The 15,779-nt window shown below is 41.9% G+C and overlaps 2 protein-coding genes across 5 annotated transcripts in view; one reads left to right on the forward strand and one right to left on the reverse strand.

The window, feature by feature from the left end:
- The window catches only part of LOC308066278 (uncharacterized protein), a 78,130-nt gene that overhangs the window by 45,324 nt on the left and 17,027 nt on the right, over window positions 1-15,779 (reverse strand). The window contains exon 2 of the transcript XR_013929113.1: window positions 713-14,825. The gene's annotated coding sequence lies outside the window, so the exon portion shown is untranslated. The remainder of the gene's footprint in view (window positions 1-712; window positions 14,826-15,779) is intronic.
- The window catches only part of CRADD (CARD and death domain containing adaptor protein), an 82,486-nt gene that overhangs the window by 7,571 nt on the left and 59,136 nt on the right, over window positions 1-15,779 (forward strand). The window lies entirely within an intron of this gene.

Here is a 15,779-nt window from a genome sequence, read left to right on the forward strand (position 1 = left end):
TCAGTGATGTTTGTTTATCAGAATGTTTTTCTAATCTCTCTCTCTGCTAGGGAATTTCTCTGCCCAAGTATTGTATTTCTCTCTATACTCTTAAGTTGCTATAAAATTATTTACTTCTGAAAGTGTTAGTACTGCACCTCTTTGTAGCATAGATGATTCTCCATTTCACAGGAAACAGCAGCATACCAAGAAAGAGAAAAGTCTGAGATACAGCATTTGCCAAAGGAATCGTGCGGCAGCCGTTGCTATCTGGCGAACATTAGTGAATTTGGGGCATGGACTTACACAGAAACATCTCAGGAAAGCTGTTCTCTCACAACTAAGCAAGGAATATTTTCTAATGCATGATTTTGTTGTTGTTGTTGTGCTACCTAGTCAGGAGTCTGCATCAGGGTCCTGTTAGACTTGGGTGAGGCTTTCTGATTTGAACAGATTTTGGCATGGCTGGAGTTTTTCCTTGGGTGTGTAGGGAGCGTGTGTTCTTGTATAGCTATATAAAGCTTCTTGTTGTGTAACACTTTGGATGAAGCATGCAAATGCAAAATGTACTTCTGCTGAGAAAGCCATTCTCCCCCGCCCCTACCCCCCCCCCCCACCCTACCCCAAGCTTTCCCAAAGTCCTTTTTCCACAGCTGGGTTGTAGGTTTCTAAGAATTTAGATTCAAATGTAACAGCATTAGGGCATGGGAAAGAGTTCAGCATCTCTTCTTACCTTTTGTTGGCTGCTTCCTGCCCTCTTCCTATCCTGCTTCCTCTCACGTCTAATGCAGTGAGGAAACAGCCTGGTCTCTTGTCTTTTCCACTGGGATGTCAGATAGGAGAGCAGCTGATGAATTCCTTTTCTCTCTCTAAAATGGTGGACAGAAGATGGTAGCTTTTTTTTTTTTTAATTCTCTTTCCCTCCCATCTCTTGTATAGTCCAGTGGCAGAAGGGGGAGTTTCCTCCCATGTATGTCTGAAGGAAAGGGATGGGCTTAGCAGCCTTGGCCGCAGTGGATTGACCTGGAGATGGAGGAGTGCCCTCGTGCCACATCCCAATGCCTGGAGGCTATAGAAAATATTCTCTGGTTCTCCGGAGAGATTAAAAGCGTCATTGTAGGAGAATTTCCAAAACGCTTTTCCACGTTCCCATCTCCCCTGAAAATCAGGTGTTACGTTTATGGCTTTGGCTTTGTTCCTGACTGCAACGAGATCTGTGAAGTCTGGCATTAAAGGTTTGCACACACGCTCAACATTAACAGCATGCATCATAACATGGACAAGTAATCAACTTCCCTCATTCTACAGAGTGTTCTGTGTATGTATTTTGGTTTTAAAGTGTTCATTAAAATGAACATATTTTCTTTTTTTTTAACAGTTTAAGGAATATTTGCTTTGTTGCTTTTTTGCCATGTTAATAAGCAGCTGTGTTTATGCTGCTTACATCTATGCTTTAAACTTTGAGAAGCTTAAATCCTAGGCGTCACTGTTAAGATCTGTAGTGTTCCCTGTCTAGTCTGAAACAGTTTGTTTCAGGTAAGTTAATGGAAAGATATAACCATGCGTCATGTCATCCTTAGTAACACAAATGTGACGCTAATGACAGTAGAGATTTTTTAAAATATATAGTCCCTGGAAACAGGAGAGGAGTGAGTTGTGGCAGGTGAGGTGTTTGGGCCAGCTGTGCCTGATCAGTAACTCATAACCAGTGCCACTAAGAGTAAGCAATGGGTAATTGGGATTGAAGACTCCGTGGTGTAGGGAATGGAGACATCCACCTGTTGACCAGACCTGATGACTTCCAAAGTTTGTTGCTTCCCCAGGGATGGGATCCAGGGCATCACAGAGGTTGCCAAGGCCTGGCCAATCATCAGACTTTGCTACTCTGTCATGCGGGCATGTCAGTAGATTAAGGATGACCATGGGGCTTGGTGATCCCATGTGATGAGATGGAGCCCAAGCAGTGTTTTCCATCCTGTCATTCAAGGGGAAGAACCTGGGCAGCGGTGGATGCATCCTGCACATACACACCTATCTGTGCGCCTGGTGTCATGGGAGCATTTTGGATTCTGTGACCACAGGACCATTTTCAGCAGATGGGAACTACTAGGGACAGAGGGATCTACTCAACAGTGTGGGGCAAAAGCGTCTTCACCAGCAGGTGTGCTGGGAGGAAGTCTGCACAGTTGCAGCACTGAGATGTCACTGGATTTGCAGAGATGCGCCGGGATCGTTCACACAACTGCAGTGCCATAGTGCATGGCATCAAGTTCTTAGACAAGGATGCCATTGCAGTCTCTTCAAAGAAGTGTCTGGAATGCACAGAGCTTTGCTGTTGCCTGGGCACCAGGCTGGTCAAGAGCTTATTTGCGTTAGAGCCTGGGGAAGGGAAGATAAATGCTTTCCAATACCTACAGAGAAGATATGAAGGGAAGACAGGTACAGGCTCTACAAAGCAATGCATGGTGGGAAGACGGGGGATGAAGCGTGTTAGTTGAAGTGCAAGGTTCTGACTGGCTATAATGAGAGTGCTTCATTGTAAGGGAAGTCAATAAGTAGAACCAGTCAATAAGGGACCCAGAGAGTTTGATTAGTCTTCATCCTTGGAGATTTTCAAGATCTGGCTGGGTAGAATACTGAGCAACATGGTCTGATCTCAGAGCTGACCCTGATTTGAACAGGAGGTTGGACAGGAGACTCCTGAGGTCTTTTCCAACCCGAAGTTCCCTATGATCCTATGAAGCCTTCTTAAAAGATTGCTTCTATTGCAGGCCCTGGTTCTCAGGGAAACTTTAACAGCCCTGGTGTCTGCTGGGAATGTGACACAGTACAGCGATCCAGGAGACTTCTGGAATGCAGAACAGACAATATCTTGATGAATGTCCTAAAGGAGTAGACTGAGGGAGGTGCTTTACTGGACTTGGTATGCTCAAAAAAGGAACAGCTCTTTAGGGATGTGTATGTTAATGTCAGTCATGGCTGCAGTTACCATGCAGTGCTCAAATTTAAGATACTGAGAGAAGAGAGGAAAACAAATACCAGAGTAAAGGTCCTGGACTTTAGCTTGTTTATTAAACTGGTTGAAGGAACACTGTAGGAGACAGTTCTGGAGGACAGAAGCATGCAGGAAACCTGACTGATCATCAAGGAAAACCTCTTCAAAGCACAAAAATGGTCCATTCCTACATAAAGGAAAAGCAGCAGGCATGGCAGGAGGCCGGCTTGGCTGAAAGGGGAGCACCCAACTGAGCTCAAATTCAAAAAGGAATTGTCTAGGAGATAGAAGTGAGGACAGGCTACCCAGGAGCAATATAAAAGCATTCATGGGCTTTTGGGGATAGAATTATGAAGGACAAAGCTCATCTGAGTTTGACAGTGTTCAAGGATGTGAAGGACAACAAGATGGGCTTCTGCAGGTACATTGGCAGTGGAAGGAGGTCTAAGGCAACCACTGAAGAGGGGCACAGAAAAGGCTGGGTCTTTATATGCAAAGTCTGCTGTCAGTTGGCCCTCGTCTCTTTGCCTAGTAGTGGAATTTGGATGAGGGAAGTGCTGTTTATAGTAGAAGATAATTGAGTTGGGAAATACCTGAGCAGAGTGGGCATACCCAAATCCATGGAGCTGGATGGGATGTGTCAGAGTGCTGAGGGAGCCAGCCTATGTCTTTGAGAGGCTGTTTTCTGTCATGTTTGGTAGGCTGAGGTAAGCCAAATGTGTGAAGTGCAATAAAGTGACTGGGAACAGCCCGCTTAGGTTTACCACAGATAAATCAAGCTTGACCAACTTCATTCTTGCCTTCTGTGATAAAATGACTGCCTCAGTGGATGACAGCAGTAGATTTCATTTAATTGACTTCAGCAAGGCTTTCAGCACAGTCTCATAGCATTTTGATGACTATCTGGGAAGGTATCAGACTGAATAGGTGGACGTCACAGTGGGTGGAAAAAAAAGGCTGGACTACCAGGCTCAAAGGTGGTGGTCAGTGGTTCAATATCTATCTAACTGGGTGTTAGTTATGAGTGATGTTCCTCAGGACTGACAGTGGGACCAGTTCTGTTTAAGCTCTTTGTCAGTGACCTGGGCGATCCAACGGACTGTATCTTCAGGTGGTTTGTAGGTGAATTAACTTTGCACACTTGTCTGTGTTCTGAGATGTTCTGAACTGTGCCTAAAGCAGGAAGGCAGGATGAGTCCAGGCCTTGGGGATCATTTGACGCAGAATAGCAGAACTGCCTCTCAGATGGATCCCAGCAAACTGCATGAATGGGCCAGCAAGAACCTCGTGACATTCAACAGAAGTAAGTGTAAAGTCCTGCACCTGGGATACAAAATTCTGGCAAAATAACATGAGATGGTCAGTTGCAGCTCTGCAGGAAAGAAGCTGGATGTCTTGATACACAGTAAGTACAATGATGAAGATTAACCATGCATAGGACTGCATCAGCAAGAGCAAAGCCGGCAGGCTGAGGGAAGTGATTATTCCCCTGTACTTGGTACTAGGAGGCTGTATTCAAAATACTGTGTTGAGCTTTATGCCACCAGTACAAGGGAGAGATGACAAACTAGAGGGTCCTGTGGGACATGACTAAAGTGGTTATTGTAACGTGAAGTGCAAGGAAAGTCTGAGACAACTGAATTTGTTCTCAGAGAAGAGAAGGCCAAGTAGACTCAGAAAAGGTGAAATCAGGCTCTTCCTACAGGTGCATCACAAAAGGAAAAGAAGTGGCAGCCACAAGTTTTAGCAAGGGAAATACTTCACAAGTCAGGTTAAGCACTAGCCACCAGAGGCTGTGGCCCAAGTAGGGTTGCCAAAAGAGGCTATGGAATCTCCATCCTTGGAGACAGTCGTCATTCAGCAATACAAGACCCAGAGCAATCTGATCAGACTTTGAAGCTGGCCTTTTTTTTGAGCAGGAGGTTGGAGTAGATGACCTCCAAAGGTTCCTCCCAGCCTAATTTTTTCTGCAATTCTTTAAGCTTGGCATCACACTCTGTGTACTCAGTATGTGGGATTTTAGTCCAAATATAACTGGTGCTGATGAAGGACGCTTTGGATATGTATGCACGACTTCTAGGTCAGATTAGGAATGTGTTTTTTAAATGGAGTGTTTGAATTAGATTTCTTTCAGGTGAATCTAAACAGGAAAATATGCTCCAAGTGTTCATAGAGTCCATAGGACCAGACTAGAGCCAGTTAGAAGTGAAACCTACTGGCTGTGTACAGTCTGGATGCCAGATCCTCAGCATGATCTCTATCAGTCTGTAGGACCTCTCCTATTGCTCTATACTGCTTGCTAATATAGACATAGCCTTTTCTGGCCAGTGGTTGAAGTGATTTTGTCCATAAACACCTGCAGTCTGGGAATCCTTTCTTCCCAAAATTCCGTGGTCATACATACATACAGATGTAGATGTGCATCCTGTCAGGGATGCTGCTGCATGCAAATAAGTTTGGTTTTTTTTCCCTTTGATTATTTAAGTATCTCTGTTTCACAGAGTTTATAGTAGTGTTCCTCATCTTTGGGGTATGTCCGTCCTAAATGTTTTACAGAGTTCACTACCTGGAGTTTTCCATTAGACAAAATATCTTTATTCCCTGTCCATTTTCCACCTCAACCTGTATCACAGTATGATAAAATCATGCCTATGTCTTAGATTTCCAAAAACATGCATAGTTGCAGTCCTCTGTGATCCTTGAGATCTTTTGTTAATTGTTGACAGCTTCCCACTGTTCTTGTCTCAGAGTGTGGTGAGGGAACCATTGAAAAAGCTTTGTACAGACAATAATAATTGTTTTCTAGAACAGACTGGTAACTTTCTTGTAAGGACTTGATCCTGTGACTTCATAAAGCTACTTGTAAACATGTAAAGTAAGATGCAGTTATTTTTGCATTGTCATCAGTATAAGCATTCTGTTGATGCTAATTAATGGCCCTTGTAGCTCATAGATAATACACTAATATATGCTCCAGAATAACTGAGAGAACTTCCTACTTAAGTCTTTGTAGACTTCTTTTCATGAAATTTTTCTTCATTAATACTTTCCTGCAGAGCTCGCCAGCTCTTCTTTTAGCACCTCTGAAATTGCCTTGCAGCTCCATCTGAAAATGTTTGTTAAATTTTTGTATTCACAATGCATGGGGAAAATCTATTGTCTTTTGTAAATTAAGTCTTTGAATGCTGTTTTAAAAACAAAATAACCAAGCAGCAAACACGCCCACCTTAGCTTGCATGTGTTGTGGAGGCTGCATAGCCTTCCAAAGTCAGTAAAAATGTTAACTAGTGTCTTGCAGTGAAGTCAGAGGCCAGACTCCCATTGACCAGAGCAGGACAAAGGTCTTGCCACTGATGACTGCAGTGTTCTCCCTGATGGAGGAATGGGTGCTATGCTGTCTTCCCTACACTGACATGGCAGCATGTCTCAACCTTCAAAGAAAAATTGTTTCAGCAGCTGAAAAGCTATTACTAGTTCAGACTCTGCACTCCTTTTGCCTGTTGACTGAGAATATCAGCAGTGATGTGACTGACTTCTCATTGGGAAATGTCACTTGTATTGCAAAGGTCAGGAAATTCCACTAGAATACAGTTAATTATGCATGATTATTGTATCTTGAAGTCCTCCGTCCACTGCCATACACAACTAAGCTTTCCTTCCAGATTTGTTTACCATCATATGTATGTGTTTATATTTGAGAACTATGTGTTTATATATATGAGAACTAGAGGAAGCAGGTATCACTCGTTGTTGCCTCACAGTGATGCAGCTGCAGTTTATCTTGTTAGAAGAGTTACAGGTTTGTATACAAGACTTTTAAAGCCAATTTTTATCTATTTGGCAATTGTCTGTGTAAACAGAAAACCAATCTTGTTGCTTCTTTTAGCCATTAAACCATTGTTCCAGTATACTCTCAGATTTTCTTAAATTTTCTTCCTGCTCTTGCTTAGTCCATGGATAGATTTGTGCTCCCTCATATATTGATGTATTAGCAAGCAGTTGCACATGTTTTGGCAAACACCTCTGCTGCAAACTGAAGTGAAGCTTCGGTGTTTCTTCCAATCTACAGTTAGAGGAGTCAATTTGATTTATACTATCCAGTTTGTGTGTGCAGGAAATAAGCATTAATGCATTGGGTCAAGGGGAATAAATTGCCGTTAGTGCACCACTTCTTTTGGCAGGCTTCTTAATCTTCGTATTTCACCACCTTGCCTGGGATTTTCAAAAAGACTCGTAGTTAACTCAAGCTCACCCAACCCCCCTCCTGTCAAGGTCAAGGGTAAGCTCCCCTTGGCTTGAAAGACAGCAATTTTAGTCCTGTGCTGGTGCTTTTGAAATTACCTTTCATTTGTAGTTAATAATATGTGGAGCTCTTTAATGAATGGCCTGTTGCAGTCTTTGGATCTTTCTAAATAAAACATGCTCTGGTTGAGTGAAAGGACTTTACATAGGTAAAGGGCTGACTAAGGCCCTTGCCAGCCCTGGGGGGTCTCTGGCTGGCTCTGGTGGGAGGTAGGCTTCCTCCACAGACAGCTGGTGCTGCCTTTCTGCAGGTACACATGAATCCTCAGCAAGATAACTGTTGAGAAAGGAAAGCTGGAATGAAAAGGAAAGCCAGTACTTTCTAGTGTTTCTATGTGAAAAAAGTATTTCTTTAAATATGTTTTTATTTACTGTAAGCAATGGCTGGGTTTTCTCAGCTTTTCAAAGTGACAAGACATATTCTGTATTCTTACTCCGCTTCTGTTTAATGCAACAGTCATGTATTTCCCTGTGATCCTGTTCTGCCACATCCCACGTGAGATTAGTTCCATCTTCATATCGTTGAACAACAATTCCTGCAGTTAGGATTGCAAAACACTTGGTTCACGTGCTTATAGTGGATCTGACAAGTTCACCTGCAAAACACTCATTTTAAAAGCAATGTCAGGCTATAGCTAGAAATGCTAGCTAGCTGTTTGAAGTAGAAATTAACTTGGGATTCCTGGGTCATTCCTCTTGCAGGCACCTGGATCCAAAATAGGAAGCCTTAAATCTTTCCCTACCAAGCTGCTGGCTGTGCCTGCAGCTTTTGCCTTTGGAGCATCTCAGGCACTTCAAAGCCTGCTCTGGGCAGGTCCCGGGCTGCCTGCCTCTCTGCAGTGCCAAGCAGTGCAGCGCCTCGCTCACAGGCAGCATTGGAACAGGCGGCCAGGCATTTCTCCAGCAATCTCGCTCACGGGGCCGAATCCTGTGGGCGTTCATGGGGCACACCTGTCAGATGGGGCTGCGTCCCCGCCAGCACCTGGCAGTACGGTACAGCTCTTTGCATGGAGTAGTTAAATATTAATGTGACCCCACAGTGCTAACAGGTAGGATACCACCTTGTGATTTGATGTCTTAGGTACTTCCCTAGTGAGTGAATCTATGGTTTATCTGAGCGGTGCCCCCTCAGCTGTGTTTTATAAATCGTTGGTGAGACGTTGCTCCAAGAGAGAGATCAGATCTTGAATTTTGACTAGAATAAAGCCCTTCCCATTAGTTGAAAGAAATTTATCTAAGTCCTAGAAAGAGAGAAGATAGGGCTTGATTTCTGTTCCTCTGTGTTTCATCTGGGCTAATTGAGGCAGCTTCTCAGTTGATGCGCTGGCCTTTGTGCATCCTCTTCTTAATGCCCTTAACTTTCCCCAGAAATTATGCATGGATTTTAGGAGAATAATTCAGATCTGTTGTGAGGGAAGGGGATTGATGATAAACCCATGTCTCTGCCTTGCACCTAAATGGAGGTAAATTGACCCTATAACTGAGTCTTGTTTTCATTTATCACTATTTGTTTATATATTTCATTTTTACTAGGTCTCATATTTAGCAATGTTATTGTATCTTTAAATCATTCAACTAAGTTGTCCTGGTTTTGGCTGGGATAGAGTTTTCTTAGTAGCTGGTACAGTGCTGTATTTTGGATTTACTATGAGAATAATGTTGATAACAACTGAAGTATCAGTGGGTTGCTAAGTAGCGCTTACTCTAAATCAAGGGCTTTTCAAGTTTCCCATGCTCTGCCAGTGAGCAGGTGCACAAGAAGCCGGGAAGGGAGAGTAGCCAGGACAGCTGACCAGAGCTAGCCAAAGGGCTTGTCCATACCATAGAACATCATGCCCAGTATATACACTGGGGGGAGTCGGCTAGGAGCCACTGATTGCTGCTCGGGGACTGGCTGGGCATTGGTCAGTGGGTGGTGAATGGTTGTATTGTGCATCATTTGTGTTTTTTTTTTTTCCTTTGGATTTTATTCCTCTCTTTCTCCCTCTCCTTTTCATTGTAATTGTTGTTGTTATTATTATTGGTTTATTTTATTTCAATTATTAAATTGTTCTTAGCTCAACCCACAGGTTTTACCTTTTTCCAGTTCTCTTCCCCATCCTGCTGCGGGAGTCAGGGGAGTGAGTGAGCGGCTGCATGTTACTTATTTACCAGCTGGGGTTAAACCACAACTTAAGTGTGTGACCTTCCTTTTCCTATGCAAAGGATAGATACATACACTTCACTTGTCTCTTTAAAGTTGTTACCTACGTTAGGGATTTTTCAGCTTCCAGTGTGACCAATGGGTAAAATATAGTTAAGAAAGAAATAAGTAATACCTGTTTAGCACAGATGTCTACCATTTTATTAAAAGGCTGTTACCATACTTTTGTTTGTGTAAAATTAAGTTGGCCAGCTGCTGGCATGGCACTGCGTTGATCTGATATCTTTGCACAAGACAAAGGCCTGAAAGGAGCTCCTCATTCTTCAGAAGGTGATGGTCATCTTACATGGTGTCCACATCCCAATTAGTTGAAATGCATGTGTAACTGAAGTTTAATTTGAATAGCTTTAACTAGAGGCCTGAGCTAATATATCTTTATTATCAAACTCAACCTGCAACCATTTGTGTGACTGTATGCATGTTAGCATGCTCACTGGCCTCAGTTGGATTACTTGCTCTGAATTTACTTTAATTATCCACAGGATTGGGCTATAATGTATAAACAGAGTCTGTAGGAGTGAAAGCAACTGTTTCCACTGAAGGATGCTCAGGGAGTCAGGGGGATACTACAGGGTTGTACACATCTTGTTTGGGCGCTGTTAGCATTTTCCTTTTGTTTTTCAATTTGCCTCCTATGTAAAGAATCAACATCAAGTCATTTAGAGAAAAGGTGAATCTCAACAGTTTGGTGCCTTTCTATTCAGATTAATATTAGGAAGAATTGGGAGTGTAAACTGCTCTTCACTTGCGATTCATGCTCTAGCCTGCTGCATGACAAGGTGTTTTCCCGGCTAATGCTGATTAGAGGCATTCCTAGTGTCATTGTATGTCCACTGCAGCGCTCATTTTGCCTTTGGTATGTGCACCCTCTTACAAAATTCTTTGCCTGCCAGGCTCTGGTTTAGAAGATTTCTCTCTGTTTGTTTTATGAAGCTAGGTAAAAGGGGAACTGTGATTTACAGCCTTGAATTTATGATTTAACAGCTTTCACTTTCACTGCTCAGTAGCCCGTGGATTTGGTAAAGTTCCTCCTGTATCACTGAGTATTTTTGTTAACAGGGATTATATTCTGATTAAGAAAGCAGCTGGGTTTTCCTCCTTTTGTTCTGCCTGCACAAATGTACTACTCCTTTCCATTCAAAACCTCTTTGGTAACTGCTGAAATCACTTTGGGGCTTTTTTTTTAAAGGAAAACAGTCTTGATGATGATAGCAACAGTAATCCTATGAGATTCTCTGCAGGTTTTCTGTAATCTGTAAATGTTAAGAAGGGCAGAACTAGCTTTTTGCTTTTGTGCATAAGCCTTCCATGTTGGTCTTAAATATTATGTTGTGTTTGTTACATGTCTAGCCCTCCTGTTAAGTGTCCCCCAAGATAAAGTTCACCATTGTACACTTCTTCAGCTTGGTTTTTCAACTTCAACATTCTTTTGTTGAATACTATCAAATATTGGGTAACTTTTGTCCATAAAGCTTGAGGTCCAACAAATATATAGGATGTCCACTTCTTGATACTGCTTTCATGCTGATTCCACCTAGTATGAACTGAGGAAGGGTTATGAATTACTTGTGCAGGATAGAGCATTACTAGTGCTTTTTGTACTAAATAACATGCTGTGCAGTCAAAACTGAAAACCCTCTCATTTATGTACAGACATTATTTTTGTATGTACTGTTGTTACCTTTTAGGTTCATTCTGGGAAACTGTCATCATGTCAGCAATATTGGCTGAGATATACATATCCAGAAAAGTCTGGAGCTCTTCAGACTTCGTCACTGTCTTGCATTACTGCCTATGGGGTAATTATGAACTCTTTCCACACAAGACTGGAGAATACCACAAGTCCTGGAACTGTGGATCTAATAACTGTTAATCCTGGAACATCAGAGCAGGCACGCAGTCCCAAAACATGCCTATTCCGGGTGGGGAGAGGGAGGTGGTAAGAGATTCTGTACTTCTAGACGTTAATTAGCCTTCTGGTTTGGCACCAGCTAACATTTGTACACCTTTAGTGTTTGCACTGATAAACAAAGTCCTCTTCTATTTTATGCTGGAAGTGTGACGTTTTGCTTTTTTTTGTTGCTCATTTGCTATTGACTCTACAAGTCGTTGCTGTAGCCCTTTTTCCTCCCATAGGCCTACCACCATTTAGTTACTCAGACTGCTAATTTAATCATGTGCATCCAGAAAAGCATTTATGTTGTCATATCATTAATGAAGAGTTACACCCTGAATAGATTAAGTCCTTTGGTTTATTGAGTAAGCTAATACAGGAGTATAAAATCCCCTGGAAAGCCATTGTGATCCTATATCCCTTCCATGTACACCCAATTCTGAATGGCTCCCTTTCTCCTTATCTGCTTCCAGTCATGCCTGAACCAGAACTTTTGAGCATTTTCCTTCTTCTGGATAGCTTTTTCCTTCTCAGTTTACTATTTCCACATGCATAACCCTTTCACAGATAAGTTAATGTTTTAACATATAGTTGATTTAATTCTGAGACACAAAGGACATTGGTCATACATATCAGAGAAGAGTTTAATGGCATTTCTGTGAAAAAAACAAGCATAATTGTATTGTACCTTCTTTAAAGATCTAAAAGCAAAGTTACTACTTGAACTTTTCTCTAGGATTGCATGTTCTGCCTTTGTCAGGGTGTTTGGGTACGTTATTGTTTCATTCCTTTCTTAACCAACTTCTGAGTCCAATGGTGTCACAAGGTTAAAAAATAAGTCATTGGCACATACAAGCATGAAGAATTGACTGCTTTGCTTCACCATAGGGAACTGCTGTGAGTTATCTACATGCTTATTTTCTGCATGACACTGAAACTGGATATCACGTTTGGGTTTTTGGGTATAATTTCTTCCTTGTGTTAAAAATTGTCAGCACCAAAATGACCCTGAAGTGTCCTCCTTCTACAAAAGCTGTACATCTTTCTTTTGCAGTGGTAACATTCATGCTTGCCATCATGGTCTTTTATCTTTTCCAGGTTGTAATGTACCTGATATAAATTCTAATGTACAGTTGCGACTACTGCTTTGTCCTTAAATCATTGCAGCTGTGTTGCAGACACCCACTGATTCCTGACCACAGCTGATGGGCTTACTCCTCATACTATGCTTTGTAGATTTCCTCACCCTGGTTTTGAAAAAGGGGCTTTCTCAAGACTTCATCATAATCCTATCCTAGCATAGCATAGCCTACATTACAAACTTACCAGTGTTGTTTGCTTTGCCTTTGAGCTGTAGGGGCATATAGGCTTTGATGGGGTTTGTTTCCACCTGTGGGATCTATTTTGTTATTAGTAATATTCCTTCTCCTATAGTAGTCTTGCAGTTGCTCAGCCATGAAGCCTTAGCTGCAAAAGGAGAGAGAGATGCCTGAGGTTTTGTTCAGCATTTCCATAATATAGCTACTGGGATGAGAGCTGATGGACAGACAGCCATGCCGGTTCTGTCTTTTTCAATACACCCACTGCATCAAGGAACTCACCATTAACCTTTGCCCAAGCTGGACACCCACAGCACCACCAGAGGGAAGCTTGACCGAGGGGAATCCCAACAGTGGGGTAGGACCTCTTTCTACTCCCTTTTGCTGTCCTGTCTCCAGAGAGGTGCCAGGTGGCATCTTAATGAGGTGGTTTCTTAATGAGTCTTTGGGAAACGGTGTCAGGAACACCTGACTTAAGGCTCCCCTTTGGCCTCCTGTTCTTATGTTTTTTTGAACCCCTTGATCCTCATGCCTCTCTCTTTTTTTCTTGATTGTCATATCCAGTAATTTTCTTGGTTTTCCCACATGTAGCCCTCTGATATCTGTCCCAGGTAGGAAAGCCAGTCAGGACAGTGGTCTAGAAAAGGATAAGCCAAGCGTGAGCATGTAATCCCAGGGCTTTCAGTGACTGTGTTTTTAGGCATAGGTTTTAGTACTTAGTTTGATAATTTTTTTTGTTTGACTGGAGGTAGCTAATCAAATTCTGTCTTTTAACACCATAGTCATTTTCATGCAAAGTGATACTACAAACACACCTGAAGAAAGTGTGTATGCCATGTCTGGAACACCAAAAGTAATTACCTCAGACATAGAGACAGAAGGCAATCACAGAAAACAAGGGATAATTTAGGATCAAGATATGGGAAATGCACTATTAGATAATTTCCCCCCACTATTCCAGGTTTATAAAATAAGTATTGGCATCTGCACACAAAGGTGGTTGGTGCTTTAGGAATGCCAAAGAGGATGTAGCTGGTTGACAGAACTACAACCAATTCTATGCTTGTTTTTGCCTACAGGTTATGAAAAAGTGTTGAGAGCTGTTCTCAGCTTTGAGTGGGTCATCCTGTTTTGGTAGCTTGAATTCAGAATATACATACATACCTAAGCAGTTTATTTCCTATGGGAAATGAATGTGTTAAAGTAGCTGAAAAAAAGTTGTTCAAGAGAATTGGTGCTTCTGGCAGACTGTGATTCTCTTACCTTGTGGTAAGAATCTTCTCACCCAGGCGGGCTGGTGAACCTTTGGCCTTGGGAGGAAACCCAGCTGAATCTGTTGCTGTTCTTGGTGGGCAAATCTGCATGAATGAATTATATTTAGTATGGAAGAAAGCTGAATGGCTTGTCTTTAGAATTGTTTCATATCACTTACTTTTCTCCCTCCATACAAGTTGGGTGTGTTACGCCCTAGGCAGTACCCAGCTTAGCTAAGTTTTCTCAGAAAAGCGTCTTGCACTTTAATCAGGCAGTACATAGCAGCTGGAGCTTTGTCCCAGTACACAAAGTGTGTGCATTACATTTATGCTGTAAAATGTACCAGAACTTAATTTCAGGGTAATTTTCTTCATGATTGAAGCCAGAGGAAGATGAAATTTGCCTTTTGTCTACAGCCTTTTTGTCTTGTAGAGTTTCAATTATTCTTCAAAGCCTAGTAATTGGTCCAGTTTCATTATGAAGTCTTGAAATGGAACTTTAAAGGATCATTCCTGTTTGGAGATAAAGCTGGTCATAACTCTTTCTGCTACAAGTTGAAGATTCAAGTTTTGCTTTGTTTATTGTTCCAAACACAAATTAATTCTTCTAATATCAGGAGAGATTAAGGAAAAGGTGCTCCTTAGGAATGAAGTCCTGTCCATTCTGTGTTTTCTCATCATGTTTCTTAGTAGTTCCTGTTTTCTTGTGGACCATGAGAAACATGAATGACAAGTAGAATATCTTTTTTTATCAAAGTTTTTGGTAAACCAGTGGACTTCTGGGAACTAGGCAAGGCTGTCTTTTTGTCACTCCTTTGTCTTCCCATGATAAGTTTGTTTGGTTTTTGTTCTGACTGTGGTTGAACAGTTGGATTGTAATCTGTAAAGAAAAAAATTAGAACCTTTAGACAGTGACATGAAAAATCATTTAATTTATTTAAATTGTTGTAAATAGCCTCACTTATGGAATAGATGTCACTGTATTGCCTGCTGACTTTTATTATATACCTCTCAAGGTGAAGGTGCAGTTTTTCAGGTCTGCTCTGTGACCTGTCCTAAGGAATAGGCAGAGGAAAGCTGAACCTCAGGAAAGCTGAGATGTTACCATCTCAGACCAGAAACATCTCATGTTCTCACCAAGCATTGGGACTAGCAAGACACCTCTTGTTAAGAGGGACAAAGCTCCCAGGTTTCTTACAGGCTAGCAATGACACTTTTTTTAGTTAAGGAGCACATAAAGAAAGATCTTGGATAGGTGCTTTACTCTTAAGTCCTGAAGCGTTTACAGTAGTTCATGTTTAAAACTCATAAAAGAAGATACAGCTTATTGGTATAAATTGAAGATCCTTAGGGCCCAGGGGCCTGTAGCACGATGTTTTAGAGGATGCACTTTCCAAAAATTTGAACTTTTCTGGCAAGGCACCTCTCGCTGCTGCAGAGGAGTTTTAATGCCAGGAGTGAAGGCTGCAAGTGCGAAGTATTCATAACTTATCATGGCAAACACCTTTGTTAACTACAGCAGGTTTTTTAGGGTTTCAGCAGAGTGTTGTGAGCACCTTGTATTGCATTTGGAAGAGAAGAGGAAACTGGTCTAAAGTATATATTGCCATTCAACTGAGCTCATGGTTTCAGTTGCTGTGCAACCCTTGGTTTTCCTTTACTCAACCTGTTTTGACTTGATTGTATGGTATTACGCCTAACCTGATGGTTTTGCCTTGCCCTGTTCCCCTGGGACTGAGATAAGGTTTGCTGCTGGTAATGTCTGGTGTGTTAATCGTCACGTTCTGCCTGAACTTGAGTACTTTTAAAAATGGCACTGCGTAATTGACTTTTC

Source organism: Falco punctatus (genome assembly GCF_963210335.1).
Source record: "Falco punctatus genome assembly, chromosome: 6".
In the NCBI taxonomy this organism is placed as follows: Eukaryota; Metazoa; Chordata; class Aves; order Falconiformes; family Falconidae; genus Falco; species Falco punctatus.